Source organism: Xyrauchen texanus, chromosome 10, assembly GCF_025860055.1.
Source record: "Xyrauchen texanus isolate HMW12.3.18 chromosome 10, RBS_HiC_50CHRs, whole genome shotgun sequence".
Classification (NCBI taxonomy): Eukaryota; Metazoa; Chordata; class Actinopteri; order Cypriniformes; family Catostomidae; genus Xyrauchen; species Xyrauchen texanus.
The window spans coordinates 5723711-5749517 of record NC_068285.1 but is presented as its reverse complement, the minus strand read 5'-3'; the positions used below and the strand labels follow the sequence as shown (position 1 = coordinate 5749517).

General features: G+C 38.2%; 1 protein-coding gene and 1 long non-coding RNA gene across 5 annotated transcripts in view; one reads left to right on the top strand and one right to left on the bottom strand.

The window, feature by feature from the left end:
- Positions 1-25807, bottom strand: part of LOC127650395 (NLR family CARD domain-containing protein 3-like) — a 141003-nt gene that overhangs the window by 88045 nt on the left and 27151 nt on the right. The gene's annotated exons all lie outside the window — the stretch shown is intronic.
- On the top strand, positions 19238-19891 carry LOC127650489 (uncharacterized). Its single transcript, XR_007971459.1, has 3 exons — positions 19238-19285; positions 19467-19496; positions 19642-19891. It is a non-coding gene; the product is annotated as an uncharacterized LOC127650489 (long non-coding RNA).

Sequence of the window (25807 nt, the reverse complement as noted above, 5' to 3'; positions counted from 1 at the left end):
GGCTAGAGGTCTCCCTCTGCAGCAAGTTTGTGATGCAGCAGGCTGGTCCTCTCCGCTCACATTCATCAGTTTTTATGACAAGTTTGTGTTGTGATAGGGTTCTCTTCGCACACATTCATCGAACTTTATGGGTTAGACACTTTGCTACTCTGGACTCTTATGTCCTTGAGTGGACATCTCAGCCCATGCCTAAACAAGTTTGTGATGTGGCAGGTTGTCCTCTCCGCACACATTCATTGGACTTTTTTAGTTTGGATGTTCTGCACTCCGGGCTAATATGCCCTTGAGTCGACATCTCAGCTCATGCCTAAACAAGTTTGTGATGCGGCAGGCTGGTCCTCTCCGCACACATTCAGCAAAATTTAATGGTTTAGATGTTTATGCTACTCCGGGCTCTTATGCCCTTGAGTCGACATCTCAAGCTCATGTCTGAGACCTCTCGCATTTTTGTGAGTACACTGCACAACCGTAGGGGTCAGGACAGCCCCCAGTGCGGCGTCGTGGGTATTGCGTTCCCCATAGCGCTTAGCAGCGCAGCATCATAGTGAAGCTTTTTGTAAAGGGAACGTCTCGGTTACATGTGTAACACTTGTTGCCTGAAAAAAACGGAACGAGATGCTGTGCCACTTTTTCCGCACTGGGACATCCCAAGACTGCTCTTCAAAAAGAAGTATCTGACGACACCTGGTGACGCATCCATTTATAGCCTGGCCTCAGGTGCATCTAATGATTACATCAGCCGAGGCTATAAATTCCGGTCAATGTTCATTGACGTGTTACACACATATTCACAGCTCGGTCACAACTAGGATTGTTCCCCATAGCGCTTAGCAGCGCAGCATCTCTTGTTTCAGGGAACAAGGTTTACACATGTAAACCGAGACGATTAAGATGAAAACATCGTGCTGCCAGCGGTCATTGGATTTGTAGTTCTTTTGGTTATTTTAGTCATTGTGGTTCTGTTTTTAATCTCCTGAGAGAATACTTACTATATCAAAGTTGACTATGTGATCATTTAATGTCACTACTAAAATATTTCTTGTATTTGCATATCTGCTATAGACATACAGACGTAAAGGAAAAGTTCTCCCAGAAATGATCGTTCTCTTATGATTTAATCCAGGGCCGGACTGGGACACAATTTCAGGCCGGGAAATCCTACACCCATCCAGGCCATCCTATGCACCCAAATTAAATTTAGAAACACAGACAACCTTGCCCCCCCCCCTAAATTACATTTATTTCACAGTATGACCATAACATAAAAACATAAACAACCAACCTAGATGTAAAGCAGTCCTAATATCAAATGGGTCTGCACATAACGTCCTGTGCACTGCAATTACAACTGCAATAAATAATGTTATGAGATTGATGTTTTAAATAAATGTTTGAATATAAAAAAAATGCAATACTTTTTAAACGAAACCGCCAATAGGTGGCGGCAAGTGACCGTCTTAATTAGTGAGTCATTCATACAAAAGATTCGTTCAAAACGCTGAATCATTCAGTAACAAAACACTGCTGTAGCTTTCCTTTGGAACTATTTTTGTCAGTGAAATAGAACAAAAACAGTTAATATGGTTTGTATCTAAAATGTAAGTAACTTAATAATAAATATTAACTACGCTACTTGTTTATTGAACAATAAATTCAATGTAACATTTTCAATCGTGATAATATTCAGCAAAACAGCTCCCTTAGTTGTGTTATGTTAAACTAAATCATATGTTATAAATAAACAAAAACAACAATTAGAATTTTTACCTCAGTACATTTCTTCTGTGAGTTTTCTGTGTGCAGTTTGTCTGAGGCGAATCGTAGCCTTGCCAGTCAAGACTAACAGATTCATGATTTTTTTTTTATTATTGTTATTAATATTAATAATAATTTTATTGAATGACGAATTCAAAAATGATCACTGGTAAAGGTAGTAATATAAAATAATAATAATAAAAAAAAATAAAATAAAAAAAAAGTTGGCTGGCAGCAGGCCAATTTAGTTACCAGGCCAGCGGGAATTGTCCCGGTGCTCCCGATGGCCAGTCCGGGCCTGATTTAATCCCCCATATGCCGCATCAAACATGTGCAACTTTATTTCTTCTGTGCAACACAAACGAATGACTGTTTTACCATTTACATCATTTAATCATTCATTCCTCCATTCTTTCTTTCACCCAGTGCTGACATGTTCTTCCATGTCCTTTTGCTTTTAGGATTTTGAACAAGTTTGTGCAGCGGTCAGTTTAGATCTAATACATGCACTTGAATCATGTTTAACTGTTTATCAAGACAAGATCAGCATTTCATATGTCATTGAACAGACACTAATACTTCAATCTGTCAGACTGAATAATAAACCTTCAGGACTGTGAAATATAGATTGTTTTCAATGCATTACCATCTTTATTTGAACCATGTCAATATTGATCCTTAAATCCAGAGATTGATCTTTTACTCCATGTGCAATCCTCTACAATGTAAGTAAATCACTTCACACTATGTGACTAAAAATGTCTTTGATTTACAACTGGCTGGTAAATGTTGAGATTTAATTCAGCAGTGATTGAATAGTTTAGTGGTGAAGAAGTTCAGCAGCGAGATCCTTAATTTGTCCAATTTATAAATTATTTCATGAATTCATTCATTCATAGACTCATTTCTTCATACATTGTGCAAGTACTACATCAACAGTGGCACATGACAGACTAATCGTTTTTATTGCCTTTATGGTTTTAAGAGAACAAAGTAAATGGTCTGGACTTATATAGCACCTTTTTAAGCCTTAACAGTTTTCAAAGCGCTTTACACTGCGTCTCATTCACCAATACACACTCACATTCATACACCAATGGCGGCAGAGCTGCTATGAAAGGTGCTAGCCTGCCATTGGGAGCAACTTGGGGTTCAGTGTCATGACACTTCGGCATGTGGAGTCGTGTGGGCCGGGATTCGAACAAACAACCCTGCAATTAGTGGCCGACCCACTCTACCAACTGAGCCACAGCCACCCACAATGATTGATTTATTACATGAAACAATAAAAAAATGTCCGGGTCCTCTGTAACGCAAAGGCAGCTTTTCAACCTTTTGAGCACAATTTGTCATTAGTGTGCACCATGTTGAAAAGCTTTGAGTAATGAACCATTTAACGATACAGTTGAGGGGAAAGCTTCATTTCACCATCACTAATTAAAAACACCTGCCTAATATTGAGGTATGGAATCATTGTCCTGGTGTATTTGGATCTCTCTGAGCCTTTTTTCTGTAGCTGGTAGGTTTGTCATCACAGAATCAACATATAAATTAATGTCTTCCTCTGAGAGCCCCACTGCTGCACTGCTAATGGAAGCTCTAGACAACACATCCGCTGTTGCAATGTTTTTGCTAGCATCCGCCGAAACGACTGTTTTCCTGTTTGAATCATACAACGCCAGACCAAGGGGTGTGGTCAGTTCCTCTTTAATTCTCTCAAAGGCCTGCTGCTGTTGTGCCCCCCAGACCCACATGTTTGACTTTTTCAATAAGTGTCTGAGTGGATGTGTCTTCTCTGCCAAATGTGGCAAGAATTTGCCAAGGTGATTGATCATCCCTAAAAACCGTCTAATTTCACTGACATTACAAGGTTCTTTCACTGCCGCCACCTTGTCTGGATCTGCACTCACCCCTGATGCCTCAATGATTTGTCCAAGAAACTTGATTTTTTCCTTTGAGAACTCACATTTTTCATTGAGTGTGACTCCAGCCACCTGAAGTCGTGAGAGCGTCCTTCACAGCCTGTCATCATGCTCACTTTGTGTTGATCCCCAAATGAGCACATCGTCCATCTGGCAAAGAATACCTTCCAGTCCTTCAAGAATCCGTGACATGCGCTTTTGGAAATGCTCTGGTGCAGAAGAGATTCCAAAGCATAGACGATTATAACAGTACTGCCCAAATGGAGTTATAAATGTGGTAAGTAAAGAAGATTCCTTTGAAAGTGAAATCTGCCAGAAGCCTGCGTTAGCATCGAGCTTAGAAAACACTTTCGCTCCTGCCAGCTGTCCTAAAGTGTTTTCCACAGAAGGGAGAGGATGTTTTTCTCTCATTACTGATTTGTTTAGCTCAGTGAGATCTGTGCAAATTCTCACTTTCCCTGTACGCTTTGGCACCACCACCATGGGTGCACACCATTCAGTTGGCTCTTCCACCTTTGTAATAACCCCTGCTGTTTCATTCGCCTTAATTCTTCCTTCACCTTTGGTAAGAGTGGGAGGGAAATGCATCTGGGCGTTGAGAGAGAGAAAGGTTTTGCCCCTGGCTTTAGCACAATGCTGTACTCACCCTCCATTTTGCCTAGGCCAGTGAAGAGTTTCGGAAATTCCTTTTCCACTTTCTCTTTTGAGTCCAAGCTCACATCATCAAGCCTGGCCACCAGCTGAAGCGCAGTGGCGGCTGGTCGTCCTAACAATGGCATGTATAATCCTTCCACAACATAAATGTCCTTTTCTGTACATTTACTGTTCTTACTGAGGGTGGCTGTGAATTTCCCTTTCACCTTTAAAGACATTCCACCTGGCCCCTGAAGTATCCTTTCTGGACGTTCCAGTCTGTTGAACTGGCCCTGGTTATACAGCGTCACCGGCACTGCAGTTACATCCGCTCCAGTGTCTATTTTGAACACTGCAGCCTGATTATTAATTTTTATTTCAGTCATCCATGGACTTTCTGCCACATCAGCTGTCAATGAGCCTAGGAATGCAATGTCCTCATTTGTATCATGAGTTAACGTGGCAACATTCACCTCATATATTTTCTTTGTTTTGCACATTTTAGCATAATGTCCCATTTTATGACAACGATTGCATTTTGCATCTCTTGCGGGGCATTGCTGCAGATTATGACCTTTTGTGTCTCCACACCGTGTACACCATGTCCACTTTTTAGGCCTTTCCTGGGGTGTTTTCTTTGCTGACTGTCTATAATGTGATTTCACTTGTTTTATTTGAGCTCCCATGTTTCCTTCAACCTGCACACTATCCAGCTGCGTATTTGTGATTTCCCCTTTAAAGTTGGATTTAAGCATTTCTTGTTGCTTTTTTACTTGTTCGCTTTGTCGAACTCTCACAACAGCCTTTTCTAGTGTTAATTCAGGGTCAAGTTGTAACTGTTCTGACAGCTTTTTGTCTGTCAGTCCCACGACGAGTCTATCCCTCACCATCTCATCGTGCAGATCCCCGTATCCACAGTGCTCATCTAAACAATGCAGTTCCGTTATGAAGCGATCCACAGATTCGCCCACCTCCTGTTGCCTCTGATTAAATTTAGCCCTCTCAAAAATCATGTTTCTGCAAGCAATGAAATGAACATTCAGCCGGTTCATTACCGTTTCGTACTCACTCGCTTCTTGAGGGCTTAAGTGCAGAGAAGTTAGTATATCCTCAGCTTCCTCACCCATCATGTAAATCAAACCTGACGCGATTCGAAACCTGTCGAAACGTTTAATCCGTTTCGACCAATCATCCGCTTTAAACGTGAATTTTTCTGGCGGAGAAACTTGAAACTGATTCATGATAGCACAGTTATCTTTTCAGTCCTCTCTTCCAGCTGACAGAACGAAACTAAACTCGTAAGAACTAATCACATCAAGTTCTACACTTCTGACACCATGTTCTGTTGTTTAATAGGTACAACGATAACCTTCATCATGGAGACGAGAGCCAGCCATAACTTTTATATCAATCTTTATTCTAAGTCCCGAACCGTAATACACTCCATTGATGTTCAACACATATATATAATAGAATACTACCGTATATAACCTTATACTACACCAAGGACCAGATGAAAACTTGGAGGGGACTGAGCCTTTTCAGTAGCAGCTCCAAAACTCTGGAACAGTCTTCCTGTGAGTATCAGAACCGCCTCGACTATATCCCATTTAAATCAGAACTTAAAACATCTGTTTGTGATCACTTTTAATCAGTGAGGTGATCATATGTGCTAGAGGTGTATTGCTGTGGATTGTTTATGTATTTGATTCAGTTTATTTGACTCTGTACAGCACATTGGTCAACAGCTGTTGTTTTAGTTGTGCTTTAGAAATAAAGTGACATTGACATTATTTTGACATAAAGTAATGAAGCCGACTGATATGCCCATAATTAACCCAACTGATCCAGAATGTGCTCAAATGAGTTTTTTACAATCCAAAAACAATAAATCTATTCTTCTTTGTTTTTAAAGGAGGTTGCATCAAGTCTTACACTATTGGGAAAGTGTTTGTTTGGTTATTTTAAATAAGATAAAAGACATTTCTTTTAGGATAAAACACAAATTCTCCCTGTTGAACATTTTCTTTGTAAGTTTCAGAAAGACATTGATGTTAACTGCTCTTTTAGCTCTTTGCACTTGAAACAGTGTCTCACATTTTCTGGCATTGTAGTGATGTGAAACAGTTCTGGAAAGATCTGTCCACGTTTATTAATGAAAAGATTCACTTTCATTTTGAAAATGTCATTTTTGGTTATTTAAAATATGACAACAGTGTTAATAGTGAAGCTTATTTAATTAATCTGTTTGTTTTATGTCATATTTCACACTCATAAATGTAATTTTTATAACAAAAAGCTCCTTTTTTCAGTCGTATTTAAATACATTGAGAATTATATTTCTATTATTCAAAATAGTACAAATAGAAAAGCTGTAAAAACTGATCATCTGTGCTTTGTCTTCAGAATCTGTGTATAAATGAAAGATCAAGTGTGTTTGTGAATGAATGTTTTTTCCTCTTGCTCCCCTGAAACACAAATATATGTTGTATTGTGCTCGTGTTTTGTTGTTCAAAGCATAAAATAATAATAATAAAAACACAAAAGCTATTTTCTCCTCATCCTTTGAAAGTCAGCTCACTTAAATCACGTGAGTGTGTAAAATCTGTTGTGACTTTAAGACACTGTTGAATAGTAAATCTTCACTTCTGTTCAGAGCACTGTTGTGTCTCGACCGGTTCTTTCCTCACAAGAGACAAACTGATGATTTGAAATGATCATTTCTTCTGAAAGTACTTCAGCATATTGATGACATTAAAGGGAATAAATATAGACTAAAAGCAGCAAAACTTTAAAAACTCTTTCGAGCTGTCTCTGTTCAGTATTATTAACACACATACACAAAAGGTTTCTTCCCACACTTGATTTGGAGTGCACATACTGAGTAAAACAGTATAATAATAATAATGGAGATCATCTCTCTGTCCAGTTGTGAGGAAATAATCCACTGAAGATGATTCATGATACTGTTACAGCAACATCTCGATCATGTTTTCTCGTGGAGAAATGCTTCAATACAGTCGCAGCAGACGCGTCTCAAATGTTTCGATTTCACTCAGTGAAGTTCCGTCTTCATATTTCATAAATGTAATATATGACATATATGTCCCTATATCGCAAGTGACGCCGTCATATATGCTAAATATAAGACAATATATCACATATGTACATATCTCCAGATATATGTTGATACAAGTTTATAACATATAGAAATTGTCCGTGTTAAATGAGTATATTGACATATATTAATACGATGTATATGATTATTATTTATATAATATTGTATGTTATGACCATATATTTCACCAATATGTTTAATTTATTTATGCAAATGTATTTAAACAATATATTTTACATGCTTATGGTTTCCTTAATTCATTCCTTGTTTTTCTTATTTGAACAGTTTGAACTTTTCACAAGTCTACACAATCCACATTTCATTTCATTTCTATCCCATTTTAGAATTAGCACAATGTTTCATTATTATTTTACCTTATCTTAACTGGCTCATAAAAACAGAACAAATACTACACAAACTTTATCATCAATAACCATATATCAATATCATCAATTTCTATATGTAAGAGAATACATACACATTAATACATGCACTACATATGCAGATGCACACAGAATAATACACAGTTAATATATGTCTCCAAACACAAAAATACCCCAATAAATATCCAGGGACCTCAAATATAATTTAAACACATTTCTGGGTTCTCCACTAGCATTAAAATAAATAAACTTTGGTGCTTTCAACAAAACTTGGCAGAGCTGCAAAAACTGACGTCACTGATGTCAGACATGAAAACAAATGAAACAGTTACTTCATAATAATGAAGAAAAGTCATAATATCATCACATCTGTGCTGTTCCAAAGGCATGTACAAACATTTGTGTTCGAGTCATATAGAGGTTTATGGTAATACATAACCCCATAATATCGGGAAGCCAAATGATGCAGTGGGCCTTTACAAATCACTTTCTATTTTGTAATACAGTATCACAATAATGTCTACAGTTGCTATACTTGTATCAGACACAACCCCAGACTGCTGATCAGCTTCTATACCGCTGCACAAAAGCATCATGACTTATTGCTGTGTGGTATTCCGGCTGCACTGCTGCACACAAAACTGTATATGCAGAGGATTGTGAAGATGAAAGTATTGTCGGCACCCCTCTCAAATCTGTGTGACATCTATTCAGACGTGTTCTCACATGGGCCACAAACATCCAGCAGGATCACTCACATCCTGCAAACCCCTTTTTGTCACCCTCCGCTCCCCAGGAACACAGATTAATCGGTTACGGAACAGCTTTTCCCCCAGAGCTGTGGACAGGCTGCAGAAGCCATAGCTACTTCTATCAATCCAGCTTCCCTCATACACATGTACACACATACACGTATGCACAAACACACACATAATATACATATATTACATGTATGTAGATAATGCTGTAACTGCAGGGTTTAATAACATAATCTGTGCAATAATGATTTTTAATGTATTGTAATGTAACGCATTTTAAAGTATTTGTTATGTGCTGTACATTGGATTGCTTCCACAGAATTTCGTTGTATAAACATATGCAATGAAAATAAAGACCATACCTATATAATCATTTTCATCAAATTACTTATTTCATAATTTTGTAGGGTTCAAATATTATTATTATTTTTTTAATTATTTGACATTACTGTGACCTAAACCAAGACTTACATAATGAACATAGTATGCTTAATTCTTACTGATTATTGAATAGTTTTTATAATACAGAATGATAGAAACACTTTCAGTCTGCATTTCAGGCCATGCATTTAGCATAAATGCATAAAACAATACGTTACGTCATTGGCTAATCTTTATTAGGCGCGCCAAAATTCAAACGCAATCAAAAGACCGCCAAATTACGCGCATGCAGGATAGAGACCAACGGATGAAGAATGTTCGCCCTTGTCGAGTGGAAAGAAGAAACGGATAATGAAAGTTGGAGCATTGTTCCAACATCACACATAAAACATTCAATATTAATGATTTCTTAGACGGACTTGATGACAGATCTGTATATTTAATTGGTGGAGAGGTGGATTGAAGAATCTAAAGGCGGATGGCCTTTGTACGAGGCAACGGTGCATAAAGTTGCAGGTAAATTCATTTCTGAACTTTTATTATAATTCACACATTGATTGCACAGAGAATAAATCATTAAAATAATCGCTGAACTGCATGAGCTGTTTATAAGATACTGATCAGATCGAAGCTACAGATCGGATAATTGAGCAGATATTCTCCGTGTTTAACTGTTACGTTTATTTAAATTGTATTTGTTACATTGAACGTTACTATTAATACTGATTTATTGTGTGCGTTGCATTTTCATGTTCATGTTTAAGAGCTAACTACCAGCAGGCCCAGATTACACTGCAGTGCATCATTCTAAGATCTTTAAATGTTTATGCCAGAATAATATCTTAAAGTAAGATTTCAGCTGTCAGACACATTTAGTGGAGAACAAAATACAACATTTGCCTTTAGAGTCTAGAACTAATACAATAATACTGAAGTACAAATATCTCAAATTGATGCCAATGTAAACAGCATGTGTGCTAATATTTTGAACACTGTCCCCCATCATGACATCAAAACTTGCATAAGTGAAGTATTTTATACTGTATTTTATTTGAACACATAATAGCACAAGACATGGGATTCCTTCTTAAGATACATCCGTGGAAAGAAAGAAAAAGAAGAAGAGGAACAAGAGGAGGAGGAAGACAAACAAGAGAAACAAAAAAACCTGCTACTTTCTGTCAGGACTTTAGTATTTGAATTGAATTATAAAAATGATTAAATGAATAAGAAGTGTTGTAAATCTGTTTTGAATTAAGTTGTTTTTCAAATAAAGGTTTCAGAGTCAGTGAGATTGTGTGAGTGTTTTATTGTACTTACTCTGTAACTTCATGAACAAGAGGGTAACAAGCAGCACTTTAATGTGCAGCCCACAATGTCACGCTTACACTGTAACTACATGAACAAGAGGGTAACAAGCAGCACTTTAATGCGCAGCCCACAATGTCACGCTTACACTGTAACTACATGAACAAGAGGGTAACAAGCAGCACTTTAATGCGCAGCCCACAATGTCACGCTTACACTGTAACTACATGAACAAGAGGGTAACAAGCAGCACTTTAATGCGCAGCCCACAATGTCACGCTTTACACTGTAACTACATGAACAAGAGGGTAACAAGCAGCACTTTAATGTGCAGCCCACAATGTCACGCTTACACTGTAACTACATGAACAAGAGGGTAACAAGCAGCACTTTAATGTGCAGCCCACAATGTCACGCTTACACTGTAACTACATGAACAAGAGGGTAACAAGCAGCACTTTAATGTGCAGCCCACAATGTCACGCTTACACTGTAACTACATGAACAAGAGGGTAACAAGCAGCACTTTAATGTGCAGCCCACAATGTCACGCTTACACTGTAACTACATGAACAAGAGGGTAACAAGCAGCACTTTAATGTGCAGCCCACAATGTCACGCTTACACTGTAACTACATGAACAAGAGGGTAACAAGCAGCACTTTAATGTGCAGCCCACAATGTCACGCTTACACTGTAACTACATGAACAAGAGGGTAACAAGCAGCACTTTAATGTGCAGCCCACAATGTCACGCTTACACTGTAACTACATGAACAAGAGGGTAACAAGCAGCACTTTAATGTGCAGCCCACAATGTCACGCTTACACTGTAACTACATGAACAAGAGGGTAACAAGCAGCACTTTAATGTGCAGCCCACAATGTCACGCTTACACTGTAACTACATGAACAAGAGGGTAACAAGCAGCACTTTAATGTGCAGCCCACAATGTCACGCTTACACTGTAACTACATGAACAAGAGGGTAACAAGCAGCACTTTAATGTGCAGCCCACAATGTCACGCTTACACTGTAACTACATGAACAAGAGGGTAACAAGCAGCACTTTAATGTGCAGCCCACAATGTCACGCTTACACTGTAACTACATGAACAAGAGGGTAACAAGCAGCACTTTAATGTGCAGCCCACAATGTCACGCTTACACTGTAACTACATGAACAAGAGGGTAACAAGCAGCACTTTAATGTGCAGCCCACAATGTCACGCTTACACTGTAACTACATGAACAAGAGGGTAACAAGCAGCACTTTAATGTGCAGCCCACAATGTCACGCTTACACTGTAACTACATGAACAAGAGGGTAACAAGCAGCACTTTAATGTGCAGCCCACAATGTCACGCTTACACTGTAACTACATGAACAAGAGGGTAACAAGCAGCACTTTAATGTGCAGCCCACAATGTCACGCTTACACTGTAACTACATGAACAAGAGGGTAACAAGCAGCACTTTAATGTGCAGCCCACAATGTCACGCTTACACTGTAACTACATGAACAAGAGGGTAACAAGCAGCACTTTAATGTGCAGCCCACAATGTCACGCTTACACTGTAACTACATGAACAAGAGGGTAACAAGCAGCACTTTAATGTGCAGCCCACAATGTCACGCTTACACTGTAACTACATGAACAAGAGGGTAACAAGCAGCACTTTAATGTGCAGCCCACAATGTCACGCTTACACTGTAACTACATGAACAAGAGGGTAACAAGCAGCACTTTAATGTGCAGCCCACAATGTCACGCTTACACTGTAACTACATGAACAAGAGGGTAACAAGCAGCACTTTAATGTGCAGCCCACAATGTCACGCTTACACTGTAACTACATGAACAAGAGGGTAACAAGCAGCACTTTAATGTGCAGCCCACAATGTCACGCTTACACTGTAACTACATGAACAAGAGGGTAACAAGCAGCACTTTAATGTGCAGCCCACAATGTCACGCTTACACTGTAACTACATGAACAAGAGGGTAACAAGCAGCACTTTAATGTGCAGCCCACAATGTCACGCTTACACTGTAACTACATGAACAAGAGGGTAACAAGCAGCACTTTAATGTGCAGCCCACAATGTCACGCTTACACTGTAACTACATGAACAAGAGGGTAACAAGCAGCACTTTAATGTGCAGCCCACAATGTCACGCTTACACTGTAACTACATGAACAAGAGGGTAACAAGCAGCACTTTAATGTGCAGCCCACAATGTCACGCTTACACTGTAACTACATGAACAAGAGGGTAACAAGCAGCACTTTAATGTGCAGCCCACAATGTCACGCTTACACTGTAACTACATGAACAAGAGGGTAACAAGCAGCACTTTAATGTGCAGCCCACAATGTCACGCTTACACTGTAACTACATGAACAAGAGGGTAACAAGCAGCACTTTAATGTGCAGCCCACAATGTCACGCTTACACTGTAACTACATGAACAAGAGGGTAACAAGCAGCACTTTAATGTGCAGCCCACAATGTCACGCTTACACTGTAACTACATGAACAAGAGGGTAACAAGCAGCACTTTAATGTGCAGCCCACAATGTCACGCTTACACTGTAACTACATGAACAAGAGGGTAACAAGCAGCACTTTAATGTGCAGCCCACAATGTCACGCTTACACTGTAACTACATGAACAAGAGGGTAACAAGCAGCACTTTAATGTGCAGCCCACAATGTCACGCTTACACTGTAACTACATGAACAAGAGGGTAACAAGCAGCACTTTAATGTGCAGCCCACAATGTCACGCTTACACTGTAACTACATGAACAAGAGGGTAACAAGCAGCACTTTAATGTGCAGCCCACAATGTCACGCTTACACTGTAACTACATGAACAAGAGGGTAACAAGCAGCACTTTAATGTGCAGCCCACAATGTCACGCTTACACTGTAACTACATGAACAAGAGGGTAACAAGCAGCACTTTAATGTGCAGCCCACAATGTCACGCTTACACTGTAACTACATGAACAAGAGGGTAACAAGCAGCACTTTAATGTGCAGCCCACAATGTCACGCTTACACTGTAACTACATGAACAAGAGGGTAACAAGCAGCACTTTAATGTGCAGCCCACAATGTCACGCTTACACTGTAACTACATGAACAAGAGGGTAACAAGCAGCACTTTAATGTGCAGCCCACAATGTCACGCTTACACTGTAACTACATGAACAAGAGGGTAACAAGCAGCACTTTAATGTGCAGCCCACAATGTCACGCTTTACACTGTAACTACATGAACAAGAGGGTAACAAGCAGCACTTTAATGTGCAGCCCACAATGTCACGCTTACACTGTAACTACATGAACAAGAGGGTAACAAGCAGCACTTTAATGTGCAGCCCACAATGTCACGCTTACACTGTAACTACATGAACAAGAGGGTAACAAGCAGCACTTTAATGTGCAGCCCACAATGTCACGCTTACACTGTAACTACATGAACAAGAGGGTAACAAGCAGCACTTTAATGCGCAGCCCACAATGTCACGCTTACACTGTAACTACATGAACAAGAGGGTAACAAGCAGCACTTTAATGTGCAGCCCACAATGTCACGCTTACACTGTAACTACATGAACAAGAGGGTAACAAGCAGCACTTTAATGTGCAGCCCACAATGTCACGCTTACACTGTAACTACATGAACAAGAGGGTAACAAGCAGCACTTTAATGCGCAGCCCACAATGTCACGCTTACACTGTAACTACATGAACAAGAGGGTAACAAGCAGCACTTTAATGCGCAGCCCACAATGTCACGCTTACACTGTAACTACATGAACAAGAGGGTAACAAGCAGCACTTTAATGCGCAGCCCACAATGTCACGCTTACACTGTAACTACATGAACAAGAGGGTAACAAGCAGCACTTTAATGCGCAGCCCACAATGTCACGCTTACTCTGTAACTACATGAACAAGAGGGTAACAAGCAGCACTTTAATGCGCAGCCCACAATGTCACGCTTACACTGTAACTACATGAACAAGAGGGTAACAAGCAGCACTTTAATGCGCAGCCCACAATGTCACGCTTACACTGTAACTACATGAACAAGAGGGTAACAAGCAGCACTTTAATGTGCAGCCCACAATGTCACGCTTACACTGTAACTACATGAACAAGAGGGTAACAAGCAGCACTTTAATGTGCAGCCCACAATGTCACGCTTACACTGTAACTACATGAACTAGAGGGTAACAAGCAGCACTTTAATGTGCAGCCCACAATGTCACGCTTACACTGTAACTACATGAACTAGAGGGTAACAAGCAGCACTTTAATGTGCAGCCCACAATGTCACGCTTACTCTGTAACTTCATGAACAAGAGGGTAACAAGCACCACTTTAATGTGCAGCCCACAATGTCACGCTTACACTGTAACTTCATGAACAAGAGGGTAACAAGCACCACTTTAATGTGCAGCCCACAATGTCACGCTTACACTGTAACTTCATGAACAAGAGGGTAACAAGCACCACTTTAATGTGCAGCCCACAATGTCACGCTTACACTGTAACTTCATGAACAAGAGGGTAACAAGCACCACTTTAATGTGCAGCCCACAATGTCACGCTTACACTGTAACTTCATGAACAAGAGGGTAACAAGCAGCACTTTAATGTGCAGCCCACAATGTCACGCTTACACTGTAACTTCATGAACAAGAGGGTAACAAGCAGCACTTTAATGTGCAGCCCACAATGTCACGCTTACTCTGTAACTTCATGAACAAGAGGGTAACAAGCACCACTTTAATGTGCAGCCCACAATGTCACGCTTACACTGTAACTACATGAACAAGAGGGTAACAAGCAGCACTTTAATGTGCAGCCCACAATGTCACGCTTACACTGTAACTACATGAACAAGAGGGTAACAAGCAGCACTTTAATGCGCAGCCCACAATGTCACGCTTACACTGTAACTACATGAACAAGAGGGTAACAAGCAGCACTTTAATGCGCAGCCCACAATGTCACGCTTACACTGTAACTACATGAACAAGAGGGTAACAAGCAGCACTTTAATGCGCAGCCCACAATGTCACGCTTACACTGTAACTACATGAACAAGAGGGTAACAAGCAGCACTTTAATGCGCAGCCCACAATGTCACGCTTACTCTGTAACTACATGAACAAGAGGGTAACAAGCAGCACTTTAATGCGCAGCCCACAATGTCACGCTTACTCTGTAACTACATGAACAAGAGGGTAACAAGCAGCACTTTAATGCGCAGCCCACAATGTCACGCTTACTCTGTAACTACATGAACAAGAGGGTAACAAGCAGCACTTCAATGTGCAGCCCACAATGTCACGCTTACTCTGTAACTACATGAACAAGAGGGTAACAAGCAGCACTTCAATGTGCAGCCCACAATGTCACACTTACACTGTAACTACATGAACAAGAGGGTAACAAGCAGCACTTTAATGCGCAGCCCACAATGTCACACTTACTCTGTAACTACATGAACAAGAGGGTAACAAGCAGCACTTTAATGCGCAGCCCACAATGTCACACTTACACTGTAACTACATGAACAAGAGGGTAACAAGCAGCACTTCAATGCGCAGCCCACAATGTCACACTTACACTGTAACTACATGAACAAGAGGATAACAAGCAGCACTTCAATGCGCAGCCCACAATGTCACACTTACACTGTAACTACATGAACAAGAGGGTAACAAGCAGCACTTCAATGCGCAGCCCACAATGTCACACTTACACTGTAACTACATGAACAAGAGGATAACAAGCAGCACTTCAATGCGCAGCCCACAATGTCACACTTACACTGTAACTACATGAACAAGAGGATAACAAGCAGCACTTCAATGCGCAGCCCACAATGTCACACTTACACTGTAACTACATGAACAAGAGGATAACAAGCAGCACTTCAATGCGCAGCCCACAATGTCACACTTACACTGTAACTACATGAACAAGAGGATAACAAGCAGCACTTCAATGCGCAGCCCACAATGTCACACTTACACTGTAACTACATGAACAAGAGGGTAACAAGCAGCACTTTAATGTGCAGCCCACAATGTCACACTTACACTGTAACTACATGAACAAGACTATATTTCCACAGTATTAAAAACAGACAGTTGCAATAGTTTAATTGCCTTGAAACAGGGAAGCCCAAACTAAAACAGCTGCAATACTGATATCAAAACAATTGACTGTATAAATGCACTGATAATGATCCCCGTAATTTAATAAAGTCTTTATGTATTTGTACACTATTAATAGAAACAGGTGCAGTGTATGTTCTGGCTCTCAAACGTAAGATTGTTGTCTATCATAATAGCACAAGTTCCCCTTACTTCTAAAATACTTACAGTATAAATCATTTATTTTCCTGGTTGTTGCCCCTTTATTCTAGGGATGGGCATTTTTACATACATGCACTCGAGTCAGCATTATCATGTTTCTATTGTTTCACCTTCATGTTGAGAAACACAATAATATCCACATGCTCGAGCGAGAAAACGCGCTGCGCTGACAGATGATGCAGAGACACAGTGTGAAAAGTGAAGTTACTAACAGCACTTAAACCTGTCTCCCTCAACGACACTTAAAGAAGCATATGTCTCAAAATCATTTTGCTACCAGAAGATATCATCTCGGATCACGATTGCCTCGGGTTCAGCTGCGCTTTACCTGCAGTCGTTAATGCAGTGATGGACTATGGAGCCAAATCAATCTCATTAATAATTCACGCACAAAAAATGATTCACACATGCGTAGAAAATAGAAACAGAAAATAGGGTGAGGCAGGCATTAAAAAGGTCATTTTATGTATTTTCATTGAAACATTTAGCATTATTGAAATATTTTAAAAGATGGTAATGACACATTAAAACATATAAGAGAAATAACTTTTCCTCAAAAATGTGTCTCTTTGTCACTCTGGCCGTAGGCAGTTCCCAAGTATGTTTAGGACTGAAAATGACCAGCCTAAGGGAAAAACCGTTTCTCTTTGGCCAAACCTGTCAATGTGAAAAAGACAGATTTTCAAATATATGTTCTCTCCGAACCAACCATGTTTACTCCAAAAGGAGATGAAGACTTAGAACTTGTACGTGCTGGGCTTGGGGAAAGGCTGTTAAGTGTTCCAGACACCTTTAAACACAGTGAGGTAATTGCAAACATGAACAAAACACGAGTGAATGTGAAGTAATTGATCATTTACTTGATGCAAGTCAAATATTTGTTTTCCTTGAATTGAATGATGAATGTGGTGTTTGCTTGTTTAAGATTGTCACTCTGCTTGAGGAAGAATTTCCTAAATTAAAAAATCTTCAGGGAGGCTGGATGTTTTACAAATCTACAGGTATTTATCATTTGCATGTCAAATAAACATGGATGCATTGATAATCATAGGTCTTTATTGATGCTGTAGGTAATACAGTTATTTAGTGCTTTCAGATTTTATTGCAAAAAGGATGTGGAAATCAGAAATGACTCCTGAGTTTGATCCTCTGAATTGACATTAAGGTGGTGGTGGGCGTGTAAGCTTACTTTAATTCCCACTGACTGTGATGGATACTCAACTCGGCTCCTGAAGTCAGTGTCAAATAATGGAAAGAATGTGCTATTTGTAGTTCCACTACAAGAGCAGCTTTCCATTGAACCATTTCCATTTGAATCTGTGGAGTTTGCAAAGATGCCACTGTCAAACTGTATGAAATGTGGCAGGAAAATACCACTGCCGTTGTTGCCCTTACACACTGAAGAGTGCAAAACAACTGAGTCTATAGGATCTACTTGTATTGTTTTTGTCTTTTATTATGTTTTAAACACATAATGCTTTTCTTAATTCTGCCAGTTCAAATCTGTTTACATAATGTTTTTAGGAATCAGTAAATGATGTGACTGTGCTTGATGATGATGATGATGATTATGATGATGATGATGATGATGTTATTGGAGCCAATGACCAGCCAAGCCCACTTCAAACAGATTTAGAACAGTCTTCCCAGGTATTTGACCAAAATTAAATTCCTGACTGAATGCAGAAATGTATTTTTGCTTCAGCAAAATATACACCCAAGAATCTGTGGTTCCTTTCAAACTGCTCTGTGAGGTTATTCTGAAGTTCGATGAGACTGATATGCAACTTTTAAGACCTTCAGCAAATTTTTTAACTTGTACCTGAAAGAAATCTGTTATTTTTACAGATCTGTCCCATTTGCCAGATTTCTTTCCCAAACGATGTCTTGCCTTATCATGCAAGCATGTGTGGTGAAGGGTAAAGTTATGCTACAATGACATTTGTTCTTTAGACCCTTACTTAATACCTTAAAGAATTAGTCCACCCAAAGTTGATATTTATCTTTTTAGTTACTGACCTTCTTTCCATCTCAGCTGTTGGTGAATTTTGTTCACAGAGAAAACGAAGACCGGAACCAAAATTTCTAGCGGTCACATTTATAAAACAAACAATTATTCCTTATTAGTCTTGTCACTCAAAGTCTTCTGAAGAGAAATGCCATTTGTTTGTGAGAAACAAATCTACAACTATAAACGTGTTTCTGTGCAAAGAGGCGAATGATCCATATTGTTAAAGACATTGTTTGTTAAAGATATGAACAATAGAACAGAAGATAAACAACAAAGGTCAACAACAGCTGAGATGGGATGTAGGTGAAGAAGATTTAAAAATATATAATGTTTGGGTGAACTAATCTTTTATTGAATCCCATAACAGACATCTTTAGCTATAAAGACTTTTTTTCCATGTATAATGGATGCTTCTTTCTCTTCATTTAATGTGCAAGAGTTTCTGAACTGGTTGGATAAACAAAATAAAAAATTGGTATGTGCCATGCCTATTTTAGAGGGAGGACTTTCAGTGGCAGTGATTCTCCAAACACTTCAACAAGAGAAGAACTGCCAGGACCCTCAACTGCACAGTCATCCACATCACTATCCCGCCAGACCTCAGTAATGTTTCAATTTATTTCTAATATGATATAAAACTGTCATTTTATACATAAACATTTCTTATGAAAAATATTTACAGTCATTAAAACAAATGACTTTACATTTAAATTAATTTCTCATTTATTTGACAGTTCTTAAATGTAATTTACTGTAAATTAACTGTAATTTCTTGTTTTTTCAGCTCTAGACAGAAACGACACCTCTGACTCCAGTTAGTTGATCATCCAACGATTTAAACTACAGCGATTATGAATTATAGTTTATTTCTGTGTGTTTACATGATCTTACACAGATTATTCTTCATAAATCAATAATGCATAAGTTTATATAAACACTACAAACTGTGTTTTTATCAGGGAAAGGTCATAAACCGGATGGATAAGGACCGGATGGCTGCTTGCCTGTGCTGGGTTACCTCCACCCCCCAATCCCCTCCCCTGTTGCAAGTCTTGTTCATGTTGTAGAGTGTACTGATTATGTGCTAATGTTGCTGAGGTGTTTTTCCTGTTCCCACACTGTACTTCTTAAGGAGCACAGTCTTTTTTTCTCCTCACCTCTCCTCAAGTCATGCTGTATTTCTTTCTAGTTCCCTGTCTTCCTGTCCTGTCTACCCCCTTGTCATATGTATGTTTGTATGGACAGGTCGATGGCCAATTTCACTGGTTTACTATGTGACAATAAAGGACTACTACTACTACTACTACTACTACTAAACGTTCATAAACGTTAACAAGTATTAACATATAAGCTATGCACTTTATATAAAACATTATATTTTTATCACTGCATGTATTATAGATCCATTACTTTTATACTGAAAGTTCTCCTTTACAGCACTAAATGTGTCAATGTGTAAATATGTGTTTGTGTTGTGATGTCACTGAAACTATCATCATCACATTATCTGTAACATCTCAGTGTAACTGCTGTTATTAGTGTGAGATTAAACTACAGTTTGATGAATAATCTCACTGTGTTGCTGTTTTTCTGTGACAGATGAAGTGAATGATTTAGATGAAAACATCGTGCTGCCAGCAGTCATTGGATTTGTAGTTCTTTGGGTTATTTTAGTCATTGTAGTTCTGTTTTTATCTCCTGAGAGAATACTTACTATATCAAAGTTGACTATGTGATCATTTAATGTCACTACTGAAATATTTCTTGTATTTGCATATCTGCTACAGACATACAGACGTAAAGGAAAAGTTCTCCCAGAAATGATCGTTCTCTTATGATTTAATCCCCCATATGCCGCATCAAACATGTGCAACTTTATTTCTTCTGTGCAACACAAACGAATGACTGTTTTACCATTTACATCATTGAATCATTCATTCCTCCATTCTGTCTGTCACCCAGTGCTGACATGTTCTTTCATGTCCTTTTGCTTTTAGGATTTTGATCAAGTTTGTGCAGCGGTCAGTTTAGATCTAATACATGCACTTGAATCATGTTTAACTGTTTATCAAGATAAGATTTCATATGTCATTGAACACAAACTAATACTTTAATCTGTCAGACTGAATAATAAACCTTCAGGACTGTGTGAAAATGTAGATTTTTTCAATGCATTACCATCTTTATTTGAACCATGTCAATATTGATTCTTAAATCCAGAGATTGATCTTTTACTCCATGTGCAATCCTCTACAAAGTAAATCACTTCACACTATGTGACTAAAAATGTCTTTGATTTACAACTGGCTGGTAAATGTTGAGATTTAATTCAGCAGTGATTGAATAGTTTAGTGGTGAAGAAGTTCAGCAGCGAGATCCTTAATTTGTCCAATTTATAAATTATTTCATGAATTCATTCATTCATAGACTCATTTCTTCATACAATGTGCAAGTACTACATCAACAGTGGCACATGACAGACTAATCGTTTTTATTGCCTTTATGGTTTTAAGAGAACAAAGTAAATGGTCTGGACTTATATAGCACCTTTTTAAGCCTTAACAGTATTCAAAGCGCTTTACACTGCGTCTCATTCACCCATACACACACACACATTCATACACCAATGGCAGCAGAGCTGCTATGTAAGGTGCTAGCCTGCCATTGGGAGCAACTTGGGGTTCAGTGTCTTGACACTTCGGCATGTGGAGTCGTGTGGGCCGGGATTCGAACAAACAACCCTGCGATTAGTGGCCTATCCGCTCTACCACCTGACCCACAGCCGCCCAATGTGATTGATTTATTACATGAAACAATAAAAAAATGTCCGGGTCCTCTGTAACGCAAAGGCAGCTTTTCAAGCTTTTGAGCACAATTTGTCATTAGTGTGCACCATGTTGAAAAGCTTTGAGTAATGAACCATTTCACGATACAGTTGAGGGGAAAGCTTCATTTCACCGTCACTAATTAAAAACACCTGCCTAATATTGAGGTATGGAATCATTGTCCTGGTGTATTTGGATCTCTCTGAGCCTTTTTTCTGTAGCTGGTAGGTTTGCCATCACAGAGTCAACATATAAATGAATGTCTTCCTCTGAGAGCCCCACTGCTGCACTGCTAATGGGAGCTCTAGATAACACACCCGCTGTTGCAATGTTTTTGCTAGCATCCGCCGAAACGACTGTTTTCCTGTTTGAAGCACACAACGCCAGACCAAGGGGTGTGGTCAGTTCCTCTTTAATTCTCTCAAAGGCCTGCTGCTGTTGTGCCCCCCAGACCCACATGTTTGACTTTTTCAGTAAGTCTCTGAGTGGATGTGTCTTCTCTGCCAAATGTGATTGATCATCCCTAAAAACCGTCTAATTTCACTGACATTACAAGGTTCTTTCATGGCTTTCACTGCCGCCACCTTGTCTGGATCTGCACTGATTGATTTATTACATGAAAGAATAAAAAAATGTCCGGGTCCTCTGGAACGCAAAGGCAGCTTTTCAACCTTTTGAGCCTTTGATATGTTAGAACATTCGTTTATTTTTAAATGTTTGAAAATGTATGGGTTTGGTGAAAATTTTTGTAATATTATTCAGTTATTTTACACAAATACCAATAGTTCAGTGGCCCTACCAACAGGTACTTCACCCAGATTTGATATCAAGAGAGGAGTTAAACAAGGTTGCCCCGTCTCACCCTCATTGTTTATTCTGGCTACAGAGATGTTGGCTCTCTTAATTAAAAACTCAAGTATTAAAAAATTAAATGTGTTTGGACAGGAAATTATACTTAGTCAATTGGCTGACGATACAACATTATTTTTAAAAGGTCTTGATCAGGTTCCTAAAGTAATTGAGATAGTTAGCTATTTTTCTAAATTCTCAGGTTTAAAACTTAATATTGCCAAATGTGAAATTATTACCATACGTGAATGCCCTCTTAAAATTGCATATAATATTCGATTAAGTCGACTATCAAATATTTAGGCATAAACATTTCTAAGGATGAAGTCATGATGGAAAAGCAAAACGTCTGGAACAGATGGAATGAATGCAAAGGCAGGCTTGATGCATGGATGCAAAGGGATTTGTCTATCTTTGGAAGGATTTATTTAACTAAAATGGAAAGTCTCTCTAGGTGTATCTATCCTGCATCTTGTCTCTCTATTTCTAATAGAGCTATTAAGACCATTAATCAAATTAATTTCAATTATATATGGAGAAAACGTGTGCACTATATAAAGAGGGCACGACTTATACAAGATTATAAAAATGGTGGATTACAAGCCTTTGACTTCGATTGTATAAATGGTATGTTAAAAGTCAAATGGCTAAAAAATTTTATAACAAATGAAAATAGTTTCTGGTTTTGCATTCCGACAGGTATATTTAGAAAATTGGGTGGAATTGATTTTCTATTGAGATGTGATTATACTGTTTCCAGACTGCCAATCAAATTATCTTCCTTTCACCAACAGATTTTATTATATTGGAAGTTATTATATAACCACAACTTTTCTCCACATGAAATCCCAATATGGAACAATAGATTTATTGTTTCTAAATATAAGTCTCTATGTGTTCTTGAGTGGCTTGAGAAAGGTATTTGGTCAGTTCTTCACTTGATAGATGAAGATGGGAGATTGTTAACTTTTAAAGACTTTTGTGCTAAATATAATATACAATGTGAGCATAAACATTTTGAGCGTGTCTTAAATGCGATTCCAAAAAGTTTTATAAATCTTGTACAAAACACTTCTGTCAACATACCTGATGGACCTTGTGAACTTCCATCCCTTCTCTTCAATGGTAATGACCTCAGAGCAATGCTTCCCAACAAACTTATCCGCTCTTGTTTCAATTCTATAGTATATCCGACACTTCTGTATAATAACTGTGTTTTGCAATCTTATGATAAACAAACTATTAGAAAATTGCTGAACACAGTATATTAGCTTTCCAGTGGCTCCTAAAGCTAAGGAAACTCATTTTAAAATATTCAATGGGGTATACCCGTCAAGTGAATTTTTAAGACAACGATTTAATTTTGAAGTAAATGCCTGCACTTTTTGTCAAATTGACATAGAGACAACTGATCATCTTTTTTTTTCTTGTCTGTCTTCAAATACTTTTTGGGAAAATATGTCCTATTGGTTGGAATCAAAGATTCACTCACTGCCCACTTTTGCTAGGAAACATGTTATGTCTGGAATGATGTTGGAAGAGAAAAGAAATGATTTTCTTATTAATGTAATGTTGATACTGGGCACATTTTTATTCACAAGTCAAAATGTATGAAGACGAAACCTTATTTTTCTATATTTAAAAGAGACTTAATTTGTAATTTCTTTCCAGCGTTGGAATGTATGAAAAGTAAAAAGGCCCAGAAATTGGCTGGAATAATAAGAGACCTTGAGCTCTTAAAAGAGGAATAAAGTGACCCCTCTGTATTTGTATTTTTATTTTATATAAGTTTATTTATTTATTTATTTTTTATTTTAACTGATATGTGCCTTGCCTAATACTTATTTATCTGTACTTACCAATGCCATTATAGATGTATATTCTGTTTTTTTGTTCTGTTCTTGTGTTCAATAAAAAAAAAAAAAAAAAACACCTTTTGAGCACAATATGTCATTACCCATACGGAAATGTAATATATGACATATATGTCCCTATATCTCAAGTGACGCCGTCATATATGCGAAATATAAGACAATATATCACATATATACATATCTCCAGATATATGTTGATACAAGTTTATAACTTATAGAAATTGTCCGTGTTAAATGAGTATATTGACATATATTAATACGATGTATATGATTATTATTTATATAATATTGTATGTTATGACACATGTTTAATTTATTTATGCAAATGTATTTAAACAATACATTTGACATGCTTATGGTTTCCTTAATTCATTCCTTGTTTTTCTTATTTGAACAGTTTGAACTTTTAACAAGTCTACACAATCCACATTTCATTTCATTTCTATCCCATTTTAGAATTAGCACAATGTTTCATTATTATTTTACCTTATCTTAACTGGCTCATAAAAACAAAACAAATACTACACAAACTTTATTATCAATAACCATATATCAATATCATCAATTTCTATATGTAAGAAAATACATACATACACATTAATGCATTTAGCACGCGTCCCACCTCAATATGTTACGTCATTGGCTAATCTTTATTAGGCGCGGCAAAATTCAAACGCAATCAAAAGACCGCCAAATTACGCGCGTTCAGGATGAGACCAACGGATGAAGAATGTTCGCCCTTGTCGAGTGGAAAGAAGAAACGGATAATGAAAGTTGGAGCATTGTTCCAACATCACACATAAAACATTCAATATTAATGATTTCTTAGACGGACTTGATGACAGATCTGTATATTTAATTGGTGGAGAGGTGGATTGAAGAATCTAAAGGCGGATGGCCTTTGTACGAGGCAACGGTGCATAAAGTTGCAGGTAAATTCATTTCTGAACTTTTATTATAATTCACACATTGATTGCACAGAGAATAAATCATTAAAATAATCGCTGAACTGCATGAGCTGTTTATAAGATACTGATCAGATCGAATTTATCTAAAATGTATTTAAATCTCAAATGCCAATGTAAACAGTATGTGTGCTAATATTTTGAACACTGTCCCCCATCATGACATCAATACTTATTGTGGGTTTCGCTTACATGTGGTCAGTCTATGTTGTTGTTATTGCCATAGCACTTGTTGTATCTTTTGTTTTAGATTCTACAATTTGTATTTCCCTTTTTTCCCCACAGAGAGAGACAGTCCACCCTAGAAAAACTAACGAGGACACAACATCAGTCCAGTCCAAAACTTAAGAGTAAAAGAAAATGCAGGCCAAACCCTAAGTGTGATGAAGAGGAGACCAGGAATGATGGACCATCTAGCCCCAAAAGGGCACAAGATGTTTTATTTTACTGAGACCCAAAACTAGCATCTGCATTGAACAAATTGGCTGATCTATAATGTTGTTGTTCAGGATAAAATAAAACAAAATCATTATTACGTATAACTTTGCAAATGAATTACTACATTTAGAAATTTCTTAAAATGAATCATCCAAAGTTAAGTACCTAATAATC